Source organism: Dasypus novemcinctus, chromosome 2 (genome assembly GCF_030445035.2).
Source record: "Dasypus novemcinctus isolate mDasNov1 chromosome 2, mDasNov1.1.hap2, whole genome shotgun sequence".
Taxonomy (NCBI): Eukaryota; Metazoa; Chordata; class Mammalia; order Cingulata; family Dasypodidae; genus Dasypus; species Dasypus novemcinctus.
Window position 1 is genome coordinate 193418125 of NC_080674.1, and position 17128 is coordinate 193435252.

The 17128-nt window shown below is 40.8% G+C and overlaps 1 pseudogene; it reads left to right on the forward strand.

Moving 5' to 3' along the window:
• The first annotated feature begins 8739 nt into the window (after positions 1 to 8739).
• Positions 8740 to 9629, forward strand: LOC131280257 (translocon-associated protein subunit alpha-like; annotated as a pseudogene).
• Positions 9630 to 17128: the final 7499 nt, after the last annotated feature.

Consider the following 17128-nt stretch of genomic DNA (forward strand, 5'->3'; position numbering starts at 1 on the left):
CAGACCGGGCTCCTATTCCCTTGGCCCCAAGGAGCCTATGGTCGGAGTTCAAATTGGGGGCCGCACCATACAGATGATGGTTGACACTGGGGCTCAACATTCTGTAATGACCAAGCCAGTTGGGCCTCTATCAAAAAGGCAAGCCACTATTGTAGGGGCAACTGGCAAAAGTGCCCAACGGCCTTTCCTTCAAGCCAGGACCTGCAACATTGGGGGAAGGGAGGTCACTCACGAATTCCTCTATCTTCCGGAGTGCCCAGTCCCCCTCCTGGGTCGAGACCTGCTGTCTAAGCTACAGGCTCAAATTACCTTTAGTGCCACAGGGCGATCCACACTGACCTTGGGGCCACAAGACCCTCCGAAGGTAGGCTAACCCTTCCTCTGCAGGAGGAATGGAGACTATTTTGCCTCAGTGAAACTCGAAAATCCATGGCCATACAGCTCCCCTTTGAAGATGTGCCTGAAGTATGGGCAGAGGGGAACCCGATGGGGATGGCACATGACATTCCTCCAATTATTATTGAAATAAAGCCTACAGCCAGTCCAGTAAGCATAAGGCAGTATCCAGTTCCACGCGAAGTGCAAGAAAGGGTCCAGCTACATATTCAGAAATTGCTGAGTGAGGGCATATTGAAGCCGTGCCAGTCTCCATGGAACACCCCTCTCTTCCCAGTTAAAAAGCCTGATGGAGATTACTGCCCAGTCCAGGACGTACGAGCAGTTAATTTGGCAGTAGTAGCCCTTCATTCTGCAGTTTCTAATCCTTATACTCTGCTCAGCTTAATACCCTCATCAGCAATCTACTTTTCATGCCTAGATCTTAAGGATGCTTTCTTCTGCATTAGGGTAGCACCAAGGAGTCATCCGATTTTTGCCTTTACATGGGAAAATCCAAATTCAAGTGAAAAGCAGCAGCTGACATGGACGCGATTGCCTCAGGGATTTAAAAATGCACCCACTATTTTTGGACAAGCCCTGGCCAGCGATCTCAAATCCTTTAAGGCAGAAAGCCATTAACTGTTTTCTTCTCCAGTATGTAGATGACCTCATTCTCGGAAGTTCCACCTATCAGGACTGTGCTGGTGGAACCTATGCTCTTTTAAAACATCTACAGCAGAAGGGCTATCGGGTGTCTAAGAAAAAGGCCCAAGTCTGCCTACCTCAGGTCAAATATCTAGGTTACAAAATAACACAGGGGCGCCGTGAATTAGGACTTGAAAGAAAGGAAGCGATCTGTAGTCTGCCTGAGCCCAATTCTCACCGGAAGCTGCGAGAGTTCCTTGGGGCAGCTGGATTCTGCCGCAATTGGATCCCCAATTTTGGGGTCCTCACGTGCCCTTTATATGAAGCCACAAAGGGGGGAGATAGGGATCCCCTGCTCTGGGAAAGCCCACAGAAAAATGCTTTCACTGCTCTCAAACAAGCTCTAATGGAAGCACCGAGTCTCGGACTTCCGGACCTCAGTAAGCCGTTCTACCTCTATGTTCACAACCGCCAAAGCATAGCAGTAGGAGTACTCACTCAATACCTCAGTTCCTGGCAAAGACCTGTAGCGTATTTATCTAAACAACTGGACACTGTAGACCAGGGATGGCCTTCATGCTTGCAAGCTGTAGCGGCTCCAGCCATGCTTACAGTAGAAGCTATAAAATTGACTCTTGGGCAGCCTGTTATTGTCCGGGTTCCACATGCAGTAGTCACAATCTTAGAAGCCAAAGGAACACATTGGCTTACTAACAGCCGCCTGGTTAAATATCAGACCCTATTATGTGAAAACCCATCCATCCAGCTGGAACTTGTAAAAACCCTAAATCCAGCCACCCTGCTACCTGTAGAGCCAGGGGTTCCAGCCCATAACTGCCTGGAAACATTGCAAGAAGTATATTCCAGCCGGCCAGACCTTCAGGACCAGCCATTGGCAAATCCTGACATGGAGTTTTTTACAGAGGGGAGTAGCTTTATGCAGGGCAGCAACCGACGAGCAGGATATGCTGTAGTAACATCTGAGACCACAGTAGAGGCACAGCGCCTCCCAAATAACACATCAGCACAAAAAGCTGAACTCATTGCCTTTACCCGAGCCTTGCAACTTGCAGCAGGAGCCAAGGTTAACATCTACACAGACTCCAAATATGCCTTTCTTACCCTGCATGCACGTGGAGCCTTATACAAACAAAAGGGACTCATTAACTCGGGAGGCAAGAGCATTAAATACGGCACACAGATACTGGAGCTACTAGATGCAGTTTGGGAGCCTGCCAAAGTAGCTGTAATGCACTGTAAGGGACACCAGACAAGCCACAGCCCCATTGCCCAGGGAAATTGGAGGGCAGACGCTGAAGCAAAAAGAGTGGCACGGGAGGGATCCCTATCTGAAAACCTGGCCGCTGCTCTCATTCCTCAACCCCTTAATTATCAGAACATCCAGCATACACTGCCTGTCCTTGCCCCGCAGCCTCTGAGTCACCGAGAGCCACAATATACTCAAGCTGAGAGAGAGTGGATACTCTCTGAGGGCGGGACACAAGGGGAAAATGGATGGTGGACATTGCCTGATCACAGAATAGTTGTGCCACAAATATTAGCAGCAGCTGTAGTTCAAGACTACCATGAGAACACACACTTGGGAAAAACTCATCTTAAGGAAGTGTTAGATTCTTTTACATCCCAAGACTAGTCACTATCACCCATGCTGTATGCCAACGATGTGTGACATGTACAAAGAATAACCCTCGCCAGGGGCCCACAGGAGCCCCAGGGGTCCAGAGAATTGGTAGTATGCCCCTCGAAGATCTAGTAGTTGATGTCACTGAAATGCCACGATCTGGAGGCTATAAATATCTCCTAGTCCTTGTTTGCACGTTTTCTGGCTGGGTGGAAGCCTTCCCCACTCGAACAGAAAAAGCTGAAGAAGTAGCCAAGGTTCTCCTCAGGGAAATTATCCCTCGCTATGGGCTACCGCTCTCAATTGGCTCTGACAATGGACCAGCCTTTGTCTCTGAAATCACTCAAAAGATTGCAAAGGCACTGCGCATCCAATGGAAACTGCACACCGCTTACCATCCTCAGAGCTCAGGAAAGGTAGAGCGAATGAATCGTACAATAAAGACTTATATTGCCAAGATTTGCCAAGAAACTGGGCTAACATGTGTGCAGGTACTTCCAAGTGCTCCTCCTCCAAATTCGAGCCAGCCCAAGCCGAAAACTAAGCCTAAACCCTTATGAAATCCTCTTTGGGAGGCCTCCTCCCTTAATCAGAAATATAGAGGGGGATCTTAGAGAAAGAGGGAACTTATCAATAGCTCAGCAGATGATAAGCTTAGGAAAAACCCTACATAACCTGCATCACTGGGTCCAAGAAAGGGCCCCCATTAGCTTAAGCAGCTCTGTACACCCGTACAAGCCAGGAGATGCAGTCTGGGTCAAGGACTGGAAGTCAGCTCCACTAACTCCTCGATGGCGAGGGCCCTATCTTGTCATTTTACCCACCCCCACTGCAGTTAAGGTGGCTGAAGTCATCCCGTGGATACACCATAGCCGAGTCAAGCGAGCTGCCTCGGAGTCCTGGACCTGTATTCCAGACACCCACAGCCCAACCAAACTCATCTTGCGAAAAAGGGGAACGCCGAGCCCTGCTCTAGTCACACCCCGGAAGCTGACTGGTCTACGCATGGCCGAAGATTGAGGAGGGAACACTGAGCTCTGCTCCAATCACACCCTGGAAGCTGATTGGTCTACGCACAGCTGAAGATTAGGAATCCAGATTAGTCCACTGCAATGCCCCTTCGGCTGCTTTTCCTATTTCTAACCTTAACCCTCCCCTGGTCCCAGGTCGGCACCACAGAATGTGAGCCATGTATACAAAAGGTGCGTACAGGGGCCCATGTCAACACCACATTAATATATCATAGTCATTACACCTGCAAGGGCCAGGTAACCACCTGTCAGTTTCAGGGAACCTCCTATAGTGTCTGTAATGCATCTGGCCAAATAACCTGCTATGATCCTAGACCCCCAACAGTCTCCTGTAAATGGGAAATAAGAGTGCTTAATCAAAATGGGGAGCTGCTTTCCTCCACCCCAGTCATGAGCCAGAACAAACAAGTGTCCCTCCTATTTGACGCATGTCAGGTTATAGACTCTGGGACACCATGGAACACAGATTGTGGAGGGCTCGGCTGGGAGCGGACGTATACTCATAGCAATAAGTACATGTGCGCTCCAGAGATGAGAAGTGCAGCCCAAGGGGGGAGCTTTTGGTGCAAATACATAGGTGCATACTACTGCCCCTACTGGTCTTGTGTCACCTGGGCCACCTGGAAAACAAACATAGCTAAACAGACAGCTATCCTCACCAAAGGTATGGCCCCGGCTAACTGTCCACGTGGTCAGTGTAACCCTTTAAATCTCACCATCCTTAAACCTGAATCCTGGCAGACTCAGGGAGTCCAAATGGGCCTCTGCATTGATGGTAAAGGAATAGACCCAGGAGCCTACATCTGGGTTGGGTATCGAGAATACCCACTCACAAGTAAAGCCCATTCTGTGTTCCACTCCTTTTATGAAGAAATGGAAAAGCCCTTTTCCATCCCACAAGCAGCAACAAACCTCTTTATAAGCCTGGCTGAAGTGGTAGGGGCAGCCTTAAATGTCTCCTCATGTTATGTATGTGGCGGTACTAATATGGGAGACCAATGGCCATGGGAGACCAGGGAATACAATTACAGCCAACCATATAATGTAACTGGCCTCCCGGCTGTCCCCCGAGATAGTATGTGGCCCTTACAAACTTCTGTCATAGGAAAATATTGTGCTTCAAGGGCCTGCCTAAGCTCCTCTATAGCTGTTGGAAATCTAACATGTACAGGGGGAAAATTCCAAAATCATACCACAAATGCAACAGAACCTTGGGGAACATGGAACGAATCAGACCTCGTTTTCATAAATCGTACCTTCCCCAATTTAATCACAGTGTGGAACTCCACTGCAAAGGGCCCCTTTACTGCCCCAAATGGTTTGTACTGGATTTGTGGGAAAGTTGCATTCCGAGAACTGCCATGAAACTGGTGTGGAACTTGTATGCTTGGTACAATAAAACCCTCCTTCTTCCTCATTCCCCTAACAGAAGGGAAAGAGCTAAGCCAGCCAGTGTATATGAAAACATAAGGGAAAAAAGGGCTGTCACTACCTGGGGAAGTGAAGAATGGCCCCCTGAGCGTATAATCCAATACTGTGGGCCAGCAACTTGGGCAGAGGATGGCATGTGGGGTTACCGAACCCCTATCTATATGCTAAACCGAATCATCCGCCTACAAGCGGTGGTAGAAATAATAACTAATGAAACTGCCCATGCACTGAACTTACTAGCCCAAGAGCAAACTAAATTCAGGAATGCTATCTATCAAAACCGTCTTGCCCTAGACTATCTCTTGGCAGCTGAAGGGGGAGTTTGTGGAAAATTCAATCTCTCTAACTGCTGCCTTGAATTAGATAACACTGGAAAGGTTATTGATGAAATTACAAGCAATATAGTAAAAATTGCTCATGTCCCAGTGCAAACCTGGAATGGCTGGAATATAAATAACCCCTTTGGAAGCTGGCAGTCAATAGTAAACAATTTCAAGCTTCTATTGGGGATAGTTGCCCTCTTCATAGGAGCATGCACCATCCTTCCATGCCTCCTTCCTTTCATCATAAGCAGAATGCGCACCCTAATAAATGGTGTAGTAAAAAGGCAAACAGCTGCCCATCTCATGGCTCTATATACATACCAGCCAGTCCAGAAGAACTCAGACAATAGTGATGCCGAAGCTTAATAACTTAAGCTCGGCCTCAAAGGGGGGAATATGATATAGCCTGTGCATTAAATCAAAATTATTTCCAAGAGTACCTAGTCTCCAAGATGGCCAGATAAGTAATATAGGCCCTACAGTCTTTGAATGTTCAGAAGGGATGTGAGACTGAGTGTGTATTCAGGGCTGCCTCCAGACAATGTGGAGCTATGCTAATCCAAACTGGCTTGGATGTGGAGAATATGTAACTTACCTGGAGGAAATAACTTATCTGATACTAAGATCAAACACTGAAGAACCTAACCAAAGGTCTGTTTACCATCACTGTTAGTCTTCCTAATCCTATATCCTCTGTATAAAAGGGTCTGGAAAAGGCTGTTCGGGGCTCGGTTTTTATTAGGACAAGAGTCCGCCGAGCCCGGCTGGTCGAAATAAACCAGCTTCCTTCTCAGTATTCTCGTGTCCTGGCCTTCGAAACCGTGCATACCCGAATTTCTCCACTACAACATAAGTATATATGTCCAAGAAGAGCAATGTACTCCAGACAGAATAAATACTAATAGATGTACTCTGAGACACATACTAATCAGAATGTCCAACACCAGAAATTTTAAAGAGACAATTCTGAAAGCAGCAAGAGAAAAGTGATGTGTCATATATGAGGGATCTTCAATAAAACTAAGTGATGATTTCTCAACAGAAACCATGGAGGCAAGAGGGTAGTAGTATGATATATTTAAGGTAGTGAAAGAAAAAACTACCAGTCAAAGGTCTTTACCTGGAAAATCTGTCCTTCAAAAATGAGGGAAGCTTAAAATATTCACAGATAAAAAGAAAATGAGAGTTTTGTTAACCTTACAAGAATTACTTAAAGGGAGTTCTGAAGGCTGAAAGGAAAAAAAAGAAGAGAGTGAATTTGGGTAGTGTAAAGAAATGAAGATCATCAGTGTAAGGCTAAAATAAAGGGCAAATTCAAAGTTCAGTAGTTCTGTATCCTCATATAAAACATTACTTTTTTATTCCAATGAGAGTCAGAATACCACCCAAAAAGAAGAAGGAATATATCCTGATATAAAGCACATGAAAAATGTAAAGAGGTAAAATGGGACGAAAACAACATAAAGAGGGGAAACAAAGGAATATGGGAGCAGAGAACATATATGCTATTGAAGCTAAGATGGTGTCTTTTCAAATTAGTACATGATAGATGTAGATTGTGTGATATAAATCCCAGGATAATCAAAAAGAAAATATACAGAAACAGAAATGAGAAAGGAATTACTATTATACATCATAAAAGATCAACTATATCAAAATGGAAGTTGCAATAAAGGAAAAGAGAGACAAAAAATATATGACATAAAAACCAAAGGACAAAATGGCTGAAGTAGCACCGACTTTACAGTAATAATACAGAATGTTAATGGATTAAACTCCCCAATAAAGGACAGAGATTGACGGAATGGATGTAAAAGCATGATGCAGCTATATATTATCTACAAAACACTTACCTTAGACCCAGAGACACAAATAGGTTGAAAGCGAAAGGGTGGAAAAAGATATTCCATGCAAATGATAACCAAAATAGAGCTGGGGTAACTATAGTAATATTGGACAAAACATCCAGAAGTCCAAAGCTGTTATAGGAGACAAAGAAGAACACTATATATTTATGAGAAAAAATAACAATAAATATTTATGTACACCACCTAGCCACACTGTTCAAAAATACATGAGGCAAATACTGACAAAGCTGAAAGGAGAACTAGACACCTCCAGAATAATAGTTGGAGACTTCAATATACCACTCTCATCAATATATAAAATATCTAGACAGAAGATCAATAAGGAAACAGAGAACTTAAATAATATGATAAATGAACTAGACCTAACAGAAATATACAGAACATTGTGCCCCCAAAACAGAAGAATATTCATTCTTCTCAAGTGCACATAGATCATTCTCCTGGATAGACAACTTTTTTGGTCACAAAACAAGTCTCAAAATTATAAAAGGTTGAAATTTTACAAAGACATTTCCCTGACAATAATGGAATGAAGCTGGAGATCAATAACAAGCAGAGAACTGGAAAATTCACAAATATGTGGAAGTTAAATAATATACTCCTTTAAATAATCATTGCCTGAAAGACTTTGCAAGGGAAATCAGTAAATACGTTGAGATTAATGAGACCAAGAACACAACATATGAAAACTTATGGAATATTGTAAAGGCAATGCAGAGGGGGAAATTTACTGCCCTAAATACTTTCATTTAAAAAGAAGAAAGAGCCTCCAAGACCCACACTGACAGCATTTATCATTAGAGGAGTGGACAGGGCAGAAGCCAGTGCTTGGTGTATTTGCTGCCCTTGCCATGGAAGGCAGGATGAAGACTGACAGCTGTTACACAGAGCATCAGAGAGCAGTCATTCAAGGGTGGTAGATACCCTACTGGCAGAACTTTTGATGTGGGCTATGGGTGGAAGGCTCTTTGTCTCTTCAGAGATAACCTAAGCTGAAGGCTGTGGGTGTGGAACGGTAAGAGGGTGCAGTCCTGCCCTTAGGGACAATGACAACAGGCTCCAGTCCCAGGAAACCGTTTAACAATGCAAGGGCTATAAACTTTAAGTATTTAGGGGAAATGCAAAAAGTAAATATGCTAAAAGCTTATGTAGAATATCTGGAGTCCATGCTAAAAGCTTACCTAAGATGTGGAAGATATATATGCTAATTGAAGCCTATTGAGAACTGAAACAAAGGGACCATTTGACCTTTCCTCTCTGTATAAAAGACGTTTGAAAATCTTGTTCGGGGCTCGGGATTCAAACAGAAGTTCCCGAGTCCGGCCGGCCGTCAATAAACCATTTTTCCTTCTCAAAATCATTCCTGAGTCCTGGCCTCTCTATACTCAAATAATTGAACTTCTCTCAAATTCTACAAAACTTTGAGATTCCTTCTGCATCTCTCCCTTGTGTTCCCTGCCACCCTCTTGCTCAGAGGTAGCTCTGGAGTCTCATTAGGGGTGGGGCAAAATCTTATAAAGGATGAAGAAACCATGGAAGATTCAATAATTGAAGATTAAGATGATGAAGCTGAAGTGGCCGAAGGTGAGCCCACAGTTTGGTAGAAGATAAAGATGTATCTAGTGGATCTAAAGCATCTAGTACAGATACAACTAGCTTATTTGGAAAGGAGAAGATTTTCCAGTAGAAAATATCATGAAGTTCCTGATAAGCTTTACAAACAAGGGTACAGAAGACTTATTGTTGAATCCCTAGATGCCTCATTCTATTATTCTCAGGACTACCAGAATTTCATAGTTCTTCCTTAGAACATGGTCATGCCACCTCACAGAGAGACAGCTTTTGAGTTCTCCTTCATTCCTGCAGAGTCCACAGGTAGTCAACCTTTTGGTCTAGTCATCCATCTGAACTACAAAGATTTGAATGGCAGCATACTCCAATATGTTGTCTGTAATCAAACATCTACAGTTAGTGAAAAGAGCATGGGTTAGGTGTAGAAACAGTCCATATATATATATATACATATACATATATATATATAATATAATACATATATATATATACATATAATACATATATATATATAATGTTCCTTGCCAGTCTTGAACTCTTCATTATTTCTGGCCTTTATCAATTCCTAGAATCTAGAAAGCACAAGAGACTACTACAGAAAGTAGAAATAGGTATATCAAATTAGAATGATATTGATATGATGTTGGATTCTTCAGGAAACTTTGAATCAGATCAATAGAGCTTCACCAAGAAGCTCAGAAAATGGGCACAGAAGAGATCAGTGGGATCTGATGAGTAAATGTTCCTTTGTGCAACAATTCAGCCTTTATTTAACCTGCCTTAGGTTTTCAGCCTGATATGAATTAGTTCAGAGACTCCTCTTAGAAGGCAACTCTTTGTTATGTATGGACTGAGCAATCAGAGTCTGTAGTGATAATATTGTATTCATTTTTCTAAAGTAACACATGTAGTTTTTTATAAATCACTGAAGTCTGTGTGTGTGCATGTGAACAGCTAGTTACCAAAATCATTGTTGGACTACCTGAAGCATGCCTTGAGAATACTAAATATAAGGCTCTTGTCTCTTCCTTATTGGCATTTTAAAAATTTTTATCCCCAAACCTCAATGAATATTTGCCCAGAATGTTGTAGGTATCATGCCTTGGATGTTCTAAAGAAAGCAATTTGTCCCTTCCTCAGAATAACACAAATTCCCATTAATGGCACAAATTAGCATACTATTGTCATTGTTGTATTGGTGTTTTACATCTAGTATTCTGAAAGCACATGCAGGAGTAGCAACTTTTAAGCAATAGAATTGTTTTGGTGTTTTGCTGCTGTTTACAAAAATGCACACATTCAGGGAACTTCTCAAAAGAGTTCAAGAAATTTTGAGACCTCTCTAGCAACAAAATTGTGAAACATGAAAATTCTGCTTTGATATATAAAATTCCACCCTACCTCTTTTTAATGAAAAGAAAATGATACACTAGTGCCAACTGAATTATTCCCAGGTGCTAGCTTTGGAATGATTTTAGACCTCCTCAGTAATTATTTTAAAGGAGAATTTCAGTCTATTTTAGAAAATTCTTTTCTTTAAAAAAAATGGCCTTGGTCTACAGAAAAGCAGAAGGCTGAATGAATTACAGGAACAGAGATAGATTCTGACTAATTTTAATTTATAAGAGACATTAGTTGTATATTTTCTAAATACTTAAGGAATTGTTTTTATCTAATCTTTTGAGAATATCAGTTGTTGACACAGTCCCTTTTTGGTTAATTTGGAAAATTCAAAAATTTAAGCACTTAGGATTCTCAGAACCAAAACTAAATAGTGTTTCATAAAATCCTTTTATGCCCTAGCTAGTGAATTAAGTTTGACAATATTATCAGACTGAATAAATGGTAAAGTTAAATAGTTGGGAAAAAAAAAGAATGAAGACCAAATTGCACACCTGAAGGAACTATAAAAAAGAGCAAAAAAGCAACCCCAAATCAAGCAGAAGGAAAGAAATAACAAAGATTAAAGCAGAAATAGATGAAACTCAGAAAAAAATTCAATGGGCAGAATCAAAACAACCAAAAGTAGGTCAAAACAACTAAAAGTAGGTTCTTTGAAAAATCAATTATATGAACACTTTGGTAGACTGACAGAGAAAAAAAGAGAAAAGATGCAAATAAACAAATTAGAAATGAAAGGGAGACATTAATAATGACTCCACAGAAATTAAAAGGTAATAATAAGATAATATTATGGACACCTGTATGTCAAAAAATTAGGAAACCTAGATGAAACGGACAAATTCCTAGACACACTCAAATATCTACACTGACACTGCAAGAAATAGATCTCAACAGACCAATAACATGTAAAGAGATTGAATCAGTAATCAAAAAAACTCAAAGAAAAATCCAGGACCAAGTGCTTTCACTGGTGAATGTCATCATATACTTCAAATAGAATTAATACCAATTTTTCTCAAAATCTTACAGAATATTGAAGAGGAGAGAACATGCCCCAGCTCATTCTCTGAGGCTAGCATTATCCTAAAACCAAAGTCAGAAAAAGATATCAAAAGGAAAGAATATAACACATGAATCTCCCTCATTAAAATAGATACAAAAGTCCTGAATAAAGCTCACAAAGAAAGCCAACAGTATATGAAAAGATTTCTACACCATGATCACATGGAATTTATTCCTGATATCCAAGTTGGATCAACACAAGACAATCATTTAATGCTATATACCACACTAATAATACAAAAGACAAAAAACATATTATCACTTAAATTGAAAGACATTTGACAAAATCCAGAGTGCTTTCTAGGTAAAAATACTTACTAAACTAGTAATAGAAGGAAACTTCCTCAACATTATAAAGGGCATAGATGAAAAACCCAAGATTTTTTTTTTTTAAAGATTTATATATTTATTTCACCCCACCCCGCCCCGGTTGTGTGTTCTCTGTGTTTATTTGCTGCATCTTGTTTCTTTGTCTGCTTCTGTTGTCAGCAGCACGGGAAGTGTGGGCAGCGCCATTCCTGGGCAGGCTGCACTTTCTTTCGCACTAGGCGGCTCTCCTTATGGGGCGCACTCCTTGTGAGTGGGGCTCCCCTACGTGGGGGACACCCCTGCGTGGCAGGGCACTCCTTGCGTGCATCAGCACTGCGCATGAGCCAGCTCCACATGGGTCAAGGAGGCCCGGGTTTGAACCATGGACCTCCCATGTGGTAGACAGACGCCCTAACCACTGGGCCAAGTCCGTTTCCCCAAGGGTGTTTTTCCTCAAAGACAAAGTCAATGGTGAAAGACTAAGAACTTTACTTCTAAGATCTGGACTAAGACAAGGAAGCATACTGTACCCACTATTATCCAACATTGTACTGAAATCAGCTGAGGAAACACATCAAATAAAACAATAATGATAATTTTAAAAAAATGATAGACCCACTCTTTGGAAAAGAAGATGTAAAATTGCTTTTTGTGGATGAAATGTTCCTATAGATAGAAAATCCTATAATCTTTACAACCAATCTACTAACATTAACAATATTAACAGATTCAACAAAGTGGCATGGTACAAGATAACCATGCCAAATCAAGTGTTTATATAAATATTAAGAATGAACACTCTGAAGAGGAAATCAAGAAAAAAATCATTTACATTAACAACTAAAATAGTCAAATATCTAGGAGTAAATATAACTGAGGATGTAAAATATTTGTACATAGATAACTAAAAAACATTGCTGAAAAAATAAAGAGCAGAAATAAATGAAAGGACTTTCCATGTTCATGAAGTTGAAGACTAAATATTGTCAAGATAGCAATTCTCTCCAAAGTGAATTATATATTTTATACAATCCCAGTCAAAATTCCAACAGAGTTCTTCACATAAATGGAAAAGCCAATCATCAAACATGGAAAGGTAAGCAGCCCCAGATAGACAAAAACATCTTGAAAAGAAGAACAAAGTTTGGAGACTCCCACTTCCCAATTTAGAAATTTATAACAAAGCTATCACAACCAAGAGAGCATGGTACATGCACAAGGACATACAAGTACCAATGGAATTGAATTGAAAGTTGAGAAATAGACCTTCACATTTGTGGTCAATTGATTTTTTTCTCCCATTTTTTAATAGCTTTAGTGATCTATGATTCAGATGTCATACAATCCACCATTTTAAAAGATTAAATTTATTTTATTATGTTCACTCATCTGTGCAGGTAACACCAAAGTTAATTTAGGAAAACATCATCGCTTCAAAAATAATCTCTGCTTGTCATCAATCCTACCTGTATTCCCTTTCTTTTTTTCTTTATTATTACTAAATTGTCTTTTTTTAAAGATACATGATTCACAGAAAATGTTATATTAAAAAATATGAGACACTCACATGCCCCCCCCCACTCCTCCCACATCAACATTTTTCATCATTGTGGTACATTCAATACATTTGGTGAATACATTTTAGAGCATTGCTGCACTGCATGGATTATAGCTGACATTGCAGTTTACACTTTCCCCCAGTACATTCAGTGCATTATGGCAGGATATATAATGTCCAGCATCTGTCCCTGCAGCATCATTTAGGACAACTCCAAGTCCCAAAAATGCCCCCACATCTCATCTCTACTTCCCTCTCCCTGCCCTCAGCAACTACATGGCCACTTTCTCCAGATCAATGCAACAGTTTCTTCCATTGCTAGTCACAATAGTTCTATAGTAGAATACCAGTAAGTCTATTCTAATCCATATGTTATTCCTCCATCCTGTGGAAACTAGGTTGGTGAGGTCTGCTCCACCTCTAATGGGGAGGGGGATTAGATCCCACATGGTTGATGGGTGTGATTCTCCTGCTTGGAATTGTAGGCACTCTCTGTTCTATGATGAGGTGGTTGACCATCTTTACCTCCCTCTTGGCCAACCTGTGCAAGTCCAACAAACCAGAGAGTAGAAGCTGCAGCTCTGCTGAGGCTCAGAGCCCAGGTAGCACATGGCCAGCCCAGAGATCAAAGTATCCTGGGTGTATACCATCCCAGCACCAACCACAGGTTCAGTAAAAGTGATAGAAGAGGTGTGTGTAGAAAGGTCACATCTGCGTCCAACTCCATCACACTCTGGAACACAAATTCCCAGGTAGGGCCCACTAATAAGGCACTGAACTCCAAAGCAAACTGCCATGATCATAGAACCTGTGTGTCTCCATAGGTTCAGGAGCACCAGTACCTGAAATTGTATCTACTTTGGCTGTTTCTGGGTTCCTGCAGAGGCATGCATTAGCATGATCCCTCTGACGACCTCCTGACTCTTTTCTGAAGACTCTTAGCCATATAAACTCATTTGTCTTTACCATTTCCCCCTTTTATTCAAAGTCTCTTTCTAGTAGTATCACCAGTTAGTGATTGGTAGTAATCCCTCAATGCCAGGGACAATCACCCTGGGAGTCATGTCCCATGCTGGAGGAAAGATAATGTATTTACATGCTGAGTTTGGCTTAGAGAGTGGGTGTCCAATTTATTTTTGAGAAGGGTGCCAAATCCACTTTTGGGGAAAGAAGAATCTCTTCAAGAAACAGTGCTGTGAGAACTAGATGGCCATATACAAAATAATGAAGGTTGACCCTTCTTCACACCCTATACAAAAACTAAATCAAAATGGATCAAAGACCTAAATTTAAAAACTGAAACTATAAAACACCTAGAAGAAAACATAGGGAGGCATCTTTAGGCCCTTGTGTTTGGTAATGAATTCTTAGAAATCACACCAAAAGTACAAACAACAAAAGAAAAAATAGATAAAAGGTACTTCATCAAAATTAAAAATGTTTGTGTTTAAATAACTATCAAGAAAGTAAAAGATTAGAGGTGGGGTGCACATTGCCATCCCAGGTTCCGCAGGATAGAGGAAAATAATATTGATTGGAATGGACTTGCTGATATTCTATTATAGATCTGTTGTGACTATAGCAATGGAAGAAATTGTGTCATTGATGTGGAGTTGATGGCCACAGGAGTTTCTGAGGGCAGGGAGAGGGAGGAAGAGGTGTGATATGGGGCGTTTTTGGGCCTTGGAGTTGTCCTGTATGATTTTGCAGGGACACGTGCCAGGACATTGTATGTCCTGCCATAACCCACTGGATGGACTGGGGGAGAGTGTGAACTACAATGTAAACTGTGGTCCATGTGGTGTGGCAGTACTCCAGGTTGTATTCACCAAATGCAATGAAAGTGCCTTACTGATGAAAGGGAATGTTGGAGTGGGAGTGGGGTGGGGAATGAGGTATATATGAAACTCCTATGTTTTTTAATGTAACATTTTATGCAGTATATTTATCTTTTTTTTTTAAAGGCAATAAAAATATGTAAATAAAAAGCTAAGAGACATTCTATAGAACGAAAGAAAATATTTGGAAACTGCATATCTGGTTTAACATCCAAAATATATAAAGAACTCCTACAACTCAACCAACACAAACCAATTTGAAAATGAAAAACTTGAATGGATATTTCTCCAAAGAAGATATAAAAATGGACAATATTTACAATAGGCCTTTGATATTGATGGTTGTGCTTATGAACCTTGTTCCTGTGAAGTTGAAACTTAGCCTAGTATTATGTATTACCGAAGACTTACCACCTGAAAGCTGCCTTGTTCCTCAAATGGTCTCTCTGTAAGCCAACTCGGTACATAAATGCATTACCTACCCCCTGGTGTGGAGCATGTCTCCTGGGGTTGAGATTCCCTGGCACCAAGGGATTATTACCAATCACCAACTAGTGATGTATTTGGAAAAATACCTTGACCCAAAGGGGAAAATGTTAAATAGAAATGAGTTTTTATGGCTAAAATATTTCAAAGTGATTTGAGAAATCATTCCAGAAATTATGCTTATGCACGCCCCAGTGGTAACTCATTGACTGCCACAGTAAACAGTGCCTCAAAGAACAGGGCTCCTGAGGGCTGTAAAGACATCTAGACACTTTAGGCATGGAGCAAAATCTCAGGAATATAGTTCCCTGTCAGCGGAATATAATTTGGAATATATACTCCCAAATGTAATGGAGTTAGACTCCTTTATAATTTTCCTACACAGGCTCTCCCGTCCCTTTTCTTTGAACCTATAATTAACACTGTGTCATTAACTATATGTCTCAGAGATGTAAATCTTCAGTCTGTTCACATGACAGTTGAACTCCAAATCTCAGGACAGTTGCAACACCTACTTTCCAGTTCATTTTAACTCACCCAGGACGGCAAACAAAAATATGATAATGGACAGTGCCCATTGCATAAACAGAAAGTATCTATATCTGCAAGCAAGACAGTTCCATCCATCTGCCCCATGAGCTCTAAGCCCCCTCTCAACAAGAAACAAAGTGGGCATCACCACCCCTAAATCCTCAAAGTTGATTAATGAACAAACATAAAAGGGGAATGCAACTATGGACTAAAGTAGACTTATTGTTCCAGCAGTGGAAGAACTTGTATCATTGTTATAAAGGCAGTGGCCACTGAGGTTTGTGAGGGGAGGGAGAGGGAAAAAAAAGTGTAATAGGTGTAACATAGGGTATTTTGGGGACATTGGGATTGTCCTGCATGAAATTGCAATGATGAATACAGGCCATTATAGATTTTGTGACAACCTATAAAATTGTGTGGCACAATATATAAATCATAATGTGAATGGTAGACTATGGTTAGTAGTAATGCTTCAATGTGTTCAACAGTTGTAATAAATATACCACACATATGAAAGATGTTTTTAATGAGGGAAAGTGGGGAAGGGGAGGGAGTGAGGTATACGGGAATTCTCTACATTTTTGACATAACATTTATGTAATCTAAAGCTTCTTTAAAAATAAAAATGGTCAATAAGCACATGAAAACAAGCTCAATGACATTAGTCATTATGGAAATGCAAATGAAAATAACAATGTTGTTCCATATCACTATTGGAATGCTATTGTTTAAAATGGAAAGTAAGTGTTTGAGAGGAAGTGGAGAAATTGGAGCACCTGTTCATTGTTGCTGGCAAAGTAAAATGACTCAACCACTGTGGAAAATAGTTTGGCAGTTCCTAAGATAGGTTACAATTACCAAATGACTCAGCAATTCCACTTTATATTGGGAAAAAATTTGTAGTAAGTATTGTCCCCACCTAAAAGTGAAACATGGCACAGGAAACTTTGTTAATAAGTGAAACGATGTTTTGCTGGCCAGCACTTTTTATATTTCAGGAGGAATGATGAGAATTAGAACAGTGGGCATATTAGGAGATGTTTTGCAACA